The 14,034-nt window shown below is 36.2% G+C and overlaps 1 protein-coding gene across 2 annotated transcripts in view; it reads left to right on the forward strand.

Moving 5' to 3' along the window:
- The first annotated feature begins 4,646 nt into the window (after positions 1-4,646).
- The window catches only part of LOC136035213 (protein crumbs-like), a 225,149-nt gene continuing 215,761 nt past the window's right edge, over positions 4,647-14,034 (forward strand). Inside the window, exon 1 of one of the 2 annotated variants that reach the window (XM_065716825.1) lies at positions 4,647-4,803. The gene's annotated coding sequence lies outside the window, so the exon portion shown is untranslated. Of the gene's footprint in view, positions 4,804-10,812; positions 10,936-14,034 lie in introns of those variants that run through there. The other variant, XM_065716826.1, reaches the window with a different exon arrangement.

A 14,034-nucleotide genomic window follows, 5' to 3' on the forward strand; every position in this document is an offset into this window, starting at 1 on the left:
ATGCAAACGCTCTTTTTACAAACAAACAAACATGCATACACACAACTCGTTTTTATATAGATAGATAGATAGATAGATACAATACAAATTAACTACGTAAAACTTGTGAATATACAACAGTCTTCGCTGTCCCATTGTCTGTGCGTATAAATAGATTGTCAGGTTTACCGACCCTCAAAGATGCAACATACAATTGTACATTGGTAAAGCAATCTGTATTAAGATCTATACCGCATTTTTCTAGTGATTGCCCTTGAGCTTTGTTGATGGTGGTTGCAAATGCTAATCGAATTGGGAATTGCAATCTTTTAAATTGAAAAAGCAGATCCGTTGGAATCATGGGAATGCGAGGAATAAGAACAGCCTCACCCTCATAAGGCCCTGTCAAGATTGTGGCATCTATTAGGTTTTCCATTGTTTTTTTAGGGCAAGTCGCGAGCCATTGCAAAGCTTTGGTGGGTTGATATTTCTTAAAAGTATTATTGGTACGCCTATTTTTAGTTGTAGCAGGTGTGGTGGACACCCTGAAGGATCTATGGAATTTAAAAATTCAGATGGATAATTAACCGCTTCATTTGGTTCCGAAATACAAATTAACTGCGTAAAACTTGCGAATATACAACATTCTTCGCTGTCCAATTCTCGCTGCATATAAATAGATTGTCAGGTTTACCGACCCTCGAACATGCAACGTACAATTGTCCATGGGAAAAACAATCAGTATTAAGATCAATACCACATTTTTCTAATGATTGACCTTGAGCTTTGTTAATGGTGATTGCAAATGCTAATTGAATTGGGAATTGCAATCTTTTAAATTGAAAAGGCAGATCTGTTGGAATCATGGGAATGCGAGGAATAAGAACAGCCTCGCCCTCAAAAGGCCCTGTCAGGATTGTGGCCTCTATTAGGTTTTCCATTGTTTTTTTTACGGCAAGTCGAGTGCCATTGCAAAGCTTTGGTGGGTTTATGTTACGTAACAATATTATTGGTACGCCTATTTTTAGTTGTAGCACGTGTGGTGGAAACCCTGAAAGATCTATGGAATTTAAAAATTCAGATGGATAATTAACCGCTTCATTTGGTTCCAAAACTGTGTCGACTGACTTGTAAAGGACTGCCTGGTCTTGAATCTTGGTCAAAACAATATTGTTGATTTCGTGGACGTCTATATTTTTGGGTGCGAGAATCGCTCTTTCACTTAGCCATTTATTATTTTTATAATTTTTTAGAATATTCGGAAATACTTTTTCAATCAATTCATTTTTGGACGTCACTAAATTACAGAAATCAGCAGGTAATTGTATACGTCCTGAAATTGAGTCTACTGGGAGCTTTCCGTTTCCCATTGCCAGCAATTGATCTGAAAATGTTTGACCAGAGAATAAGTTTGCATTGCTGCAATACTTTACCCATCCCAGATGATTTGGAAATATTGCACGTGGGAGTTTCTGTAGAATGCAAGTTCAGAGGCAATTTCAAAGCGGAATGAGCAGTTCTTCCACCAGGCAGCAATGTTGCGGCTATTCCGGACGACGCAATTGCCAACGCTATATCATTTTTAGATCGAATTGATGCCAGAATCAGTTTTATCACAAACGTTTTACCAGTACCTCCTGGCGCATCCAAAAAGAAAATTTCTCCAACGTTGTTATCGACACAATGCATTATCGTATCATAAATGTCTTTTTGTTCCGACGTTAACTTGGAAATGTTATTTTGTACATACGACAATAGATCACTCGTACTGTAACTTTGTTCATGATCCAATTCTACACATGTCGAAACAGCAGCGATACGGTTAGGTGAAGGCATTCCCAAACCCTGAAGAGGTTTGTTTGCCATACTTATGCAAAAATCTTCTATAACAACTAAAGTGTAGTTATAAATTTCTGGTGTAAAATCAAAAGTCATGTCTGACGTCTCTAACTGTTTTCGATGAAGTATATCTTCGGACATTTTTGACTTATATTTTCCCCATAAATCTGTAGGAGCTGATGGAGAGCAAGTTGTTAAAATGATGCCAAACAATGCACGAATTTGACTTGGGGTTGACGTTTCGCACGCGTCATTGATGCAGTTATCCCAGTGTTGGTCATTCTCCAATAAATTCAGAGCTTGGCATGCACTACGGTAAGTGTCATGTATAGTACCATTTACAGTCCTCAAATACTCAAAGGATGTCGGACCGGGTACATTCACCAAAAGCAGGCGTAGAAAGAAGCATTCATGTTGATTGGGGTGAACGGTGTAGAGTCTTCCTATCGTGGTATCTTTGAAGATGGTAGGTTGGCCGTCGACTGACTTACCCTGTTTTCGACGTTCAAATACTTTATTTTTAGTATTCCACGTGTAATACGAAGGCACTTCAGTATACAGCAGTTTTTTCGCAAAAGAATCATTTTTGCAAAGCGAAAAAAAAGCTGTTAATGTTGTATCCAGTGGATTCAGGACTCTTTGTTGCACGTTGGTTTCCGTGAAATAAACACGTTGACCATTCTGTAAATGTACCGCTAAGTGAACAACAGCTGGACTACGTTCATGTATCGGAAATGAAAGAATTCGCCAAACAGCTTCATTACTGCTTATGTATCTTCCAGCCTGATATTCTACGATTTCATCGAAATCTTTGATTTCGGACTGCAAGCCAAAAACTGCCATGTCACTGCCTTTGTTGACGTATTTACATATGTATTTGATTGCCTTTACGGAGTTACAGTATTCAACGTTTATGTGTGCATTAAATGTTTTTGATAATAAAGGGGAATATGGAACAACCCACTGGTTATCTACTTCGATGGTGGTACCGTTACGCTTCTTTATTATTGCTGTTTTACCGCCATCTTCAGTAGATCTTCTTCTATATTGTGGGTAACCATCATTGCCAGTAATTGTTTTGGGTACTAAAAGTCGAGGATATTGCTTTGTGCACCTTCCTTTGGCCATGCATGGTGAATTTTGGTCTTTTGATTCCTCGGCACGCCTTCTTTTTTCACTTTCTCTTTTAGCAGCAAGTCTGCTTCTGCGTTGCTCTAGTAGTTCCTCGGCACGCCTTCTTTTTTCACTTTCTCTTTTAGCAGCAAGTCTGCTTTCGCGTTGCTCTGGTAGTTCCTCGGCACGCTTTCTTTTCTGACTTTCTCTATCAGCAGCAAGTTTTTTGGCATAGACTCTTTGAGCATCTTCATCAGTCATTATAAACTTAAGCATTAATAGAATTCTACGCGAACATACGTCTTATATAACTTGAATGACGTCACGCCTTCAAAGCAAAAATGATGGCAACTAATTTCATGACGTCAGCCGAAACATGACGGCGAACATATGTCTTATATAACTTGAATGACGTCACCTTCAAAGCAAAAATGATGGCAACTAATTTCATGACGTCAGCCGAAACATGACGTCACCTGATCCATCCACAGATCCACACACAGACAACTTATTTTTATATATATAGATTATATTATTGATGTCCTTTGAAAACCATACTGTCTTGCCTCTTGCGTGTCCAATGCGTTATTATTGGGCATCGACTTCACGTAATTTTGCTGAAGCCACAATAGAATTAGTCTTTGGTGGTTTTTTTTTTTTTGCCTTTTTGGTGAATTTTAGTCGGAATGTTGGTCATTTTTTTTTTCTCGCTGTGGTGGCAATCTTGGTCTATCATCATTATTCTGAGAAATAACGTACCTAAAAGCAGAAAAATAACGTACCTACAAGGCGTACATTACCTACGTAAGTGTTCGTACCTAGATAAAAAAAATTAACCTGTATAGCGAAGATGATTTTTATTATAGGGATATGTATAAGAACAACGTTGTTGTGGTTAAGGTAGGGAATGAGCTTAATAGCTGGCTTCGAATTAAATTAGAGTTAAGCCGGGTTGCGTTCTATTAGGGGATTGGATCCCCCTTAATGTTTTTCTGTAATGTAAAATCTTAATAAAATGAATATAAACAAATTTCTGATGCATTTTTTGCAAAAAGCTCCAAAAAACCTTATTGTAAATCCCCTGTCCGAAAAAAATCTTCGATGCTACCCTGGTTCTAGCTGGGGCACGTATAAGGTTTTCGGCATTGAGGGTACATATGGTGTACTTTTTATTTCGATTTGTTTACAAAATGATTAATTTTTGGCTACTAAGGATCGAGTTTTGTCCTTTAATAGCTGCAGCTACCGCTGCAGCTACAATCAGTGATGGAGGGGTGTCATCCTTGCTCATACGGTATATAGAATGTATATCTTTTTTTATTTAATTCTTATGTAACTACCCGCAACAGAAACTTACCAAGTTTTGGTGTTTTAATTTGTAGCATTGCACAGTGTTGCCAATACGTAGAAATGCATTGTTACAGTTTCTGGACCAAAACTAAACCACGAGGGATTAATTTGTACCCTTTGAACAGTGGGTTAAAAATTTGCCGTATTAAGAAGAGAATTTTCAATAAAATAAAACATGAACGAATATTTGACTTAGAAACGAGTAATAAAAAAATGTATCAGAAAGTTCTAATAGCACCAAAAAATGTCCAATGTACCGCATTCTACCAGGAGCTCTAAAATGTACCAGAAACGGTATAATTTTCATCATGTTGGCAGCGCTGCAATGGGCTGGACTTTGTACCTGAGGCTACAGGAAAATCTTGAATTTCAAAATAGTCATCTATTACCTGTTCAGGTGTTCAGTACTATTGTGAAAGACAATAGGAAGGTTGTTTGTTATTTTGTAGTAAAGATTTGCTGGATAATAATGGATTTTTCTGGATAATCTTTTTCCAATCATTTTTTTATCTTAAGAATAAGGTGAGTAAATACCTAACCAACTCTATATATTTAATTAAAATATACCGGTAAAATTCTAGTTATTTGACTTCTTTCTATCTCAGAAAGGGTTTAGGTTAGGAAAATGAAACTTTCAGGGACGAATCGACAGATTAAATTATGTCCCGGGAAGGTATTTTGAAGGAACTACCTCCGCTCCTTCTCCCTCTAGAGGGCCCTGACCTTTAAAAATATGTGTGTTATAAAAGTGAAACCTCGCAAAATAGATATTCTGCTTAATTGAAGTACAACAAAAATAGACAAATTTCAGGGCCCTCCAGAGGGAGAAGGAGTGGAGGTGGGTACTTTAACTCTATATATTTAATTAAAATATACCGGTAAAATTCTAGTTAATTGACTTCTTTCTATCTCAGAAAGGGTTTAGGTTAGGAAAATGAAACTTTCAGGGATGAATCGACAGACTAAATTATGTCCCGGGAAGGTATTTTGAAGCAACTACCTCCGCTCCTTCTCCCTCTAGAGGGCCCTGACCTTTGATGACCTTTAAAAATATGTGTGTTATAAAAATGAAACCTAGGAAAATAGGTCTTCTGCTTAATTGAAGTACAACAAAAATAGACCTGTCATGTGGGCAAATTTCAGGGCCCTCTAGAGGGAGAAGGAGTGGAGGTACTTTATATACCTTTCCGGGAAATACTTTAGCCTGTAGACCCATCCCTGAAAGTTTCATTTTTCTAACCTAAATCCTTTCCGAGATAGCAATAAGTCAATTTACTAGAACTTTACCTTAGGTTTTGTTTTATCTATTTTTTATTTGGGGGGGAGTGGGATTAAGGGCTGGAGGGAGAAGTGGGTTGAAGGGGTTTGGGTGGAGGGAGTTGTATTTGAATGAGGGTTGTTACCCTGTGGGTGTTTGAGAGAAGGTGATTGTCTTATTGTCTTTTATTTTTTCCTTTTTCGTTGTTATTTTAATTAGTGTAGGATGCTTCTAGGAACATTTGTGTAGGTTTTTTTTTATTATTATTTTCTGATTTAGGATGCCTTTATTAATTTTTATGTAATCTAGTTAATCGCTACATGTTAGCAAATTTAGATTTTTCCCTAGTGTAGTGATTTATATCTGTAATAGTTTATATTTTTATTTATTATGTAATAAAAGTCAAAGGCCATCAGAAAGAATTTGGGGAATTTTGCAGTTTTCAGCATAATTTAAGTAAGATGAAAATGAATGCTTCAATCGATGCCTTTTTTGTGTTCTTTTCAAATCCAATAGTCGCTTCTACGGCAAACTCCATTTTTAGCCCTGAATGTGGCACCAATAAGTAACTTTTTGCCTTGTCTGTAGTTTTTAGACTGTGATGCTAAGGTAAAAATGATTGAAAATGATTGAAAAATGAAAAAAATTAGACATGACATTTAGCTTTTAAGCAAGGCACCGAACTGCAAAGATGTTCTGTGATAAGAAAAATACATAATGTGAAAAAAAAAGTTTCACCTTCCAATAAAATCAGGCCTATAGGGATTTTTATCGAGTAAAAATTAAATTATTCAAGTCAAACTTAGAACGAGGAAAAATTTCTACAAACAGGACTTTGGCTACTGTCCCTTTTCCCCTCTCCTCGCCATAAAAGTCAATAGTCTGTTGCGTCATTTGCGTTTTATTGAAAACTGTATGTATCTTGAAGAGTGTGCTTTTTTTCAAAACATCGGCAATAAATAAATAAAAAATCATTGCAATGAGCAATACAATCACCAATGAACATAAACTGGGATATTTAATGTATTGCCCCTGGGAATACACTAAATTTTTGTTAAATTCACATATAGGCTATAATCATTAGTAGGCTATATAATGGATATAATCACATAACATAATATGAGTTTGCCCTAGGCGTCACCAACCCTAGGAACGGCCAGGTTTTTGAGGGCTCAACACGAAATTTGCCCTAGAAGTATTGATAGTGGGTTAGAATTCTAGTGGGTAAAACAGTATTTTTTTTTGTACAAAAAAATACTGGAAACAGTTGAGTCAGGTAAATGAAAATTTCAGGAATTCATCCAGAGCCGAAGTGATGTACAGGGAATATGTTTTGAAGCATCTAATTCCTCTCCTTCTCCCACCAGAAAGCATTAACCTTTGTTAATCTTAAAAAATCTCTATGTTACAAAAACAAAACTTTACAAAATGGATGTTCTACTCCAATGAGGCCCAAAAAATGGAGATAAGTCTAGAATGTGGGCTGTTGAGAAGGAAACATGTTAAGAAAACAATTATTATTTCATAATCTTCAAATAACTGTAGTTAACACATTTTGACTGCGATTTCACTACACTCTACCCCCAACCCAGAATAACGTACAAATATATAGCCCAAATGATATATTTCTCATTGACACTTCCATGCGTCACTCTTGTTTCAACATGTCCACTCGTAAATTGAATCAACAATGACGAAATCAAGAAATGGAAAATACACGAGAAATCTTTATTTTTGGCTATATATTTGCACATTGGGGGGTGTCGTGGATAAAGTGTAGTGGAATCGCAGTCAAAATGTATTAAGTACAGTTATTTTTCTTATTATGAAGTAAGAATTGTTTTCTTAGCATTTTTCCTTCTCAACAGCAACCATTCTAAGCCTATACCAAAAACATTTGAAGCCTTTAATGCCATTCTAAAATAACAATACTATTTGTCCAGTCTGACAGCATCTCTCAAAGAGTGACTACTCCGGCATGCTTGATAGTATACTACCTGATTAAAAATAAATTGAAAGTTTTGCCAACTTTCTACTTTAGAATATCAACAAAGTGCTAACACAGAAGCATAAATTTCACTGAAAATCGTCTAGTTTAAAGGCAATAAGATATATTTTTTATTTTAGTTTATTTTAGTTCAAATAATTTTGATTAAGTATTAATTAAATAAATAAATTAATAAATATTAATTAAATAATTTTAATTAAATATTAATTAAATATTTAGTTTTTTATTTTAGTTTAAAGGCAATAAAATATATTTTAAAGTATATTTTTATTTGAGAACGATCAGTGCTTTAATAAGATAAGAACTACGAACATCAATCATAAGCCACACATTAAGTTTATTCTGATAACTCATCATCTCGTAGTGTTTTTGTTTATAACGGAGCGGAACTTTATTTGTAGCCTGATAAAAAAAAACTACGGAAATACAAACCCATAAAATAGGCAGAGTTATGTACGTAGCCTTGATCTATGTCCAGTCCCATTAGAGGGGGGGAGGCTGGGACGCAAATACGATGGCAGAATTATGCTTAGAACAACGCTAATAATATATACCTGCGAACTTGTGTGCTTACTCGGGCTTTTATAGTGATTGTGGTATTTTGGAGGTTATTAGGATATAAGTTTTATTTAATGCATTTCTTTGTTTTGTCTTTTTCTTTATATGTTTCGTTTAATTTAGTTTAACTTTATTTCCCTCGAAAAAGGCTCCCGGACGTGGAGTAGAAATATTCAGATTTTTAATTTTTTTCCGTTTTTTTTTTCATTTCGTTCTTTGTCACTGCTTTATCTAAATTAAACCCTTTTTTCTCTTATTTTTTTTGCGAACTGAAGGAGATAGCATTTCCCCCGAGATTAGTCCAAAGCTCCCCATCTGTACTTCTATCCAAATTTAACCCGTCCCATTGAAAAATACTCTATTAACTCCTTTCCGCGGGATCAGACCTATGTGTGCTGTAAGTTTCTTGGTTTAGCTGCTAAATCAAGAAGATACTGAGTGCAGGTAATAAGGGGTTGTGGTCTCATCAGATAACCTGTAGGATCGTTTCTTTGTGTTTTAAATTTTTACATTCATTTTAAGCTGTTTACATTCATAGGATTTCGGCCGTCTTTTAATCGAGATTAGAATTGTGCGCCAGTTTTAGAGTGCTTCCCTAGAACCGGTACTATACGCTAATGTAATATATACTGTGTAAAACTCGAGAACAAACCGGTTTTATCTGTCTGTATTGAGGAACAATTAGTTTATGCTCATTGGATAACATGTAGTGGGGTTACACTCCCGCCCCCTAATATGCAAATGTGTAGCCCTTATTGGTTTCTGAATTATTGTATTTCGTCATGTTTTGTTTTTTTTTTGGATTGACCTAACTTCACTTCTTGAGTGTTGGCGGTATAATACATGGTCACCTCCTAGAGTATTCCAAACCGTGCAAGTAGAAATCAAGCTTTCAGGAATGCGTCTATGGTCGAAATTCTGGCTCCGGATGTTGTTATCAAACTCGCAAATCTGCCACTTTCCTTTTTACAAGACTGTATAGATCCTTTGAAAACAAACAATATTTAAGCGTTTTTACATAGGTTTCGTCCAGTTTCCGCCACTTTGTTTGCATCTCAGGTCGTCACATGTGCCACACAGTTATGGCACATAAGACACAATTCCATAACGCATGGTTGATGTACGCCCCGTTTGGCACCAGTCTTGCCACGCTTGGCGTATGCCAGCTGGTGTATGTAATTTCGGAAAGTTATCACTTTTCAAAACGCTTCAAATTTTGCCCAAGCTTGCATGTCATGAGTCTATAGATCTTTTTCTAGTTTTTTTTTTTTTTTCTGTTTCACAAGATTTTTCTGACTCGTGAAAAGTCAGTATCTTAGAGGAGGAAAGGTGTAAAAGGTATAAAACTTGAAAACATCTTCCCATACCCTGTTGCTAGTTATCTATATTTTTTAAAGTTCCAACTACCTAGTAGCTCCTTGACGTTCTTAATCCGCGAAAATCGCTAAAGTAAAGTTTTACCGCCAACGAATTTTTTGCCCTGCACCTATAAGGTCGTATCCAGGAGGGAGGGTAGGGGGTTTGACCCCCTCCCCCAAAATATTTGTCTGACTCGTAAAAACGTAATAGGAATGGATATAATCACATTGTTTCACATTTTTTAGTTTTTTGCGTACCCCGCCCCCGAAAAAATACTTGTATAAAATATCCCCCTCCCCGAAAATATTAGTCCTGGACACGGCCCTGGTCTACAACATAAATAAATCAAGCTTTTGAGCACCACTTGAATTTTTTTTACCTTTTTGTTCTTTTCTTTCTTAAATTTGTTTTTCTTTTCTTTTTTTTACCATTCGCTTTATACGCAGTAGATGACTCTTTAGGAACGGATTTGCCGTTGCAGGGCATTTTTGCCTCTCAAACTATGAATCTTAATGTATAGTTTTTCTATAAATTTAAATTGAATGGCAATCTTTTAGACGTTTGAAGGGGGTACTAGGATTTTCAATTTTCGTTCAAATAAGCCATCTCCCAATTTTTAGTGCTAGGGTGTCGGTGTGATATTCACCAGTTCAGGTTCAAGTGACGAATAGGTTGTGCTGATACCCTCACAGTTGTTGCCGATGCAATAATTGATGCCGAAGCTTCGGGAGAATAACCAGTTCTCGCTAGTCAAAGTACCTTTGATTCCCTCATCCACCCAGTTGTTGTCCTCAAAGCGGCCAAAAATGGTTTGAATTCCTCAGTGATTCACTGTTTTCAAGAAAATGTAGCCCACTGTCGACTATGTTTTTGCCTGAAATTACCTCCGGGTAAGAATATGCCCCCTATTCCAAGTAGGAAACGGAGGAAACTCATTCCTGCACCAAGTGATAGAGAGTAACAACCCCCCGATACCGTCATTTTCTATAAAAGCAATAAATTGACAGTTCAGATTTGTTTTTTGAACTCGCTCTTTGATTTCGTCGACTTATTCATTCATACATTTTAATGGTCTCTTTCCCCTACTTGTTCCAGTAATGTGGTCTCATACATTCGTATGCACGAAACATTGCAACGCAAGATTACCAAATGTCGGCATAACTCACACCCTCTCCATGTCAACCCTTTTTGATTTTTCCCAGTCGATTACCTTACAAAATACAGGGGTCTCAATTTCCATCTCAGATTTCATTGGTGTTCTGTATTTTACGAACAAGTGTACAGTAGCTCTATGGCAGGTGGTCTGAAAATTCGTTTTTTGGGAAACAGTTTAGAAATTCATAAATCGGTTTCTAAGGATACAGAGTTTGTTGTTTCATTACTTTAAAAGGGCTCAAATATCCAGTGTTAATATTTTATTTGGATTAGAAGTAACTATCAACGTATCTTAGAGTTTCTAAATTTGTAACAGGTAAATCTTGTTTTTTTTTTGTAATAAGGCATTATACGAAGAAAGCGAAGTTTTAAAACCATATATTTATTGTTTTCATGCCATGTACTACTTTTATGCAGTAGGCTTTCGTTGACCCAGAGATCGTTTCTTATGGAGGGTGGAGCAGGTATGCAAAAAGTTATATATAAATCTGTATAATTGTATCATCTTATATTGTTTATCATGGTAGCAGAGTTACCATGCTTCCCCGCTTTTTGCACGCCGGGGTAGAGATGAGTTGTAATCCAGGCTAAGTATCAGCATTGGTTTATAAGGTCGCATGAGAAACGATTAACGCATAATAAATGCATAAGAAACAGATTGACATAAGAAACGAAGATGTAAAACTATAGATTTAACGATTAATCGATTAACGATTACGATAACGATTAACAATAAACGATTAACGCATAAGAAACAGATTGGCATAAGAAATGAAGATGTAAAACTATAGATTTATTATTATCAAGTCATGTTTTATTTCAATGCAGTAGGATTTTGTCAATCTGTGGACCACTTCTGGGGTTGGGGGAGGGAGATAAGCAGCTTCTATCCAGGGTGAGGATTCAGTATTGGTTTATAAGGTTGCGTTATACGAAAATTAAATATAAAAAATAATTTTTTCAGATGAAAGTAATGAGCAACATTAAAACTTAAAATGAGCAGAAATTATTACGTATACGAAGGGGTTTACTCCTTATTCAATACCTTGCCCTTTACGGTAAAGTTTGAATTTTGTTACAATTCTTTAAGAATAACCCCTGAATCACAAAGGCCGTTTAATTAGAATAAATAGCTCTTTTGAAAGTACTAAGAAACTTTAGCGTAAAGAGCGAGGTATTTACTATGTGCGAACTCCCTCATATACGTAATAATTTCTGCTCGTTTTGAGTTTTAATATTGTTCCTTACTTTCAGTAGAAAAGACTTGTTCTTTATATATTGAATTTCTGATTGTTTTTTAAATAATGCTTGGAAATAGAAATGCCCCTTCCTCCATGAAACTACCTCCATGGAAAGATCATCCCACGCAAACGCCTCCTCCGACCTCCCCCCTACCAGAAAATATCCCCCCTGAAAACATCTGTATGCTTCCCAGTAACCAATACAATTGCAAAGCTTGTAACTTGCAGCCCTTTCCCTGGAGAATGTGGAGGATTAAGTCACCCTCAGAGACAAAGGTTATTGGTTTTGACTATGCTGAACAAAATAACTATCTCAAAATTTTGATCGGGTGACTGGGGAAAAATGAGCGTGTGAGGGGATCTAGTTGCCCTCAAATTTATTTTGGTCAATTAAAAACGGTACTAGAACTTTCAGTTTCTGTTCGAATGAGCCCTCTCGGGATATTCTAGGTCCACTGGGTCGATTCAATCACCCCTGGAAAAAAACAAATAAACGCGCATCCGTGATCTTTCCTCGGGCAAAGAATACAAAATTCCACAATTTTGCAGATCAGGAGCTTGAAACCTCTCCAGTAGTGTTCTCTGACACGCTGAATGATATACACTGATACAGCTAAGTACGCTGATGGTGTGATTTTCATTAAGATTGTATGACTTTTAGGGTGTTGTCCCTCCTTTTTTCGAAAACAAGGCAAATTTTCTCAGACTCGTAACTTTTGATGGGTAAGACCAAAACTACGCTAAAGTGTTTTTAGTAGCCTACTTTTCAAACGACCTTTGTTATTCACGGGGCATTCTTAAAGAATTAGTACAAAATTTGAACTTTAGCTTAAAGAGCGAGGTATTGACGACAAGGCGAAACCCCTCATATACGCAATAATTTCTGTTCGTTTTAAGTTTTAATGTTGCTCTTTACTTTCAGTTGAAAAAGAATATTTTTTTTATTTAATTCAAAGAAAAGGTGATTAAAGAGAAAGAGTAACCGCATCTATAACTATAATAGAATATTTCTTGGTAGCACAAGATAGCGCTGTTTTTGAAGAGCAACTACTCATTCTTCTTTCATTAATTTTTAAGGCTTTGTGGGATAAACTCTTGTATTACTGAGACAAAAATTGTTTAAGTATTGGTTTTTGCTACAAAGCATGTAAGGTAAAGGCGAGGAATCCGCATTGGAATTTACAATCTCTACTGGTGGTAATGATCTCTGTTTTTGGACCCTTCAGCCAGGGAGTAAGAGGGGGCGGGGGGCTAGCCTTCCTGTGCTTTGGGACACCCTTCCTGTTTACCTTCCCCAAATTTCTCCAGGTACCCACTTAGAACTGGTTGGACTGTGGCTGAGTTTACAGTCGCGTCACTGACCTCCGTTCAAACCAAATAACCAGGACTCGAACCCCTGTCATCACAGACAAAGAGTCTGAAGTCTAGCGCACTAACCACTCTTCTAGGTTACATACGTAAAGCAAGTACTTTAAGTTTGTACTTACTTTAAATCAAATAAAAAAACTAGTTTTTTTTAACTGAAAGTAGGGAGCGGCATTAAAACTTAAAAAGAACAGAAATTACTCCGTATATGAAATGGGTTGTCCCCTCCTCAACGCCTCGCTCTTTACGCTAAAGTTTTTAATTGTTTTAAAAAGTAGAACTGTGGCAAAGAGTCAAACCTTAGCGTAAAGAGCGAGGGATTGCGGAGGGGACAACCCATTTCATATACGGAGTATATTCTGTTCGTTTTAAGTTTTAATGTCGCTCCTTACTTTCAGTAAAAAACAACTAGTTTTTTTTTATTTAATTTCTGAACGTTTTTGAATTAATGCGTGTTTGATTTTGGCTCTCCGCACATAAATTATTAAACTGAAATTTGCATATTAATTCTTTTTTTTTGGCTAAATGGCTTTCTCTTAGTTTTGATCAGACGATTTTGAGAAATAAGGGGTGGGGAAGAAGGCCTAGTTGCCCTCCAATTTTTCGGTTACTTAAAAAGGCAACTAGAACTTTTAATTTTTAACGTACGTTTTTATTAGTAAAAAATATACGTCACTTAAGAATTAACTTACTTGACAAACTTTTAAATTCTTATATTTTTGTTATGTATATGAGGGGGTTTGTTCCCTCGTTAATACCTCGCTCTTTATGCTAAATCTTAAGTTTTGTCCCGATTCTTTAAGAATGAC

The sequence above is a fragment of the Artemia franciscana genome, chromosome 14, assembly GCF_032884065.1.
Source record: "Artemia franciscana chromosome 14, ASM3288406v1, whole genome shotgun sequence".
In the NCBI taxonomy this organism is placed as follows: domain Eukaryota; kingdom Metazoa; phylum Arthropoda; class Branchiopoda; order Anostraca; family Artemiidae; genus Artemia; species Artemia franciscana.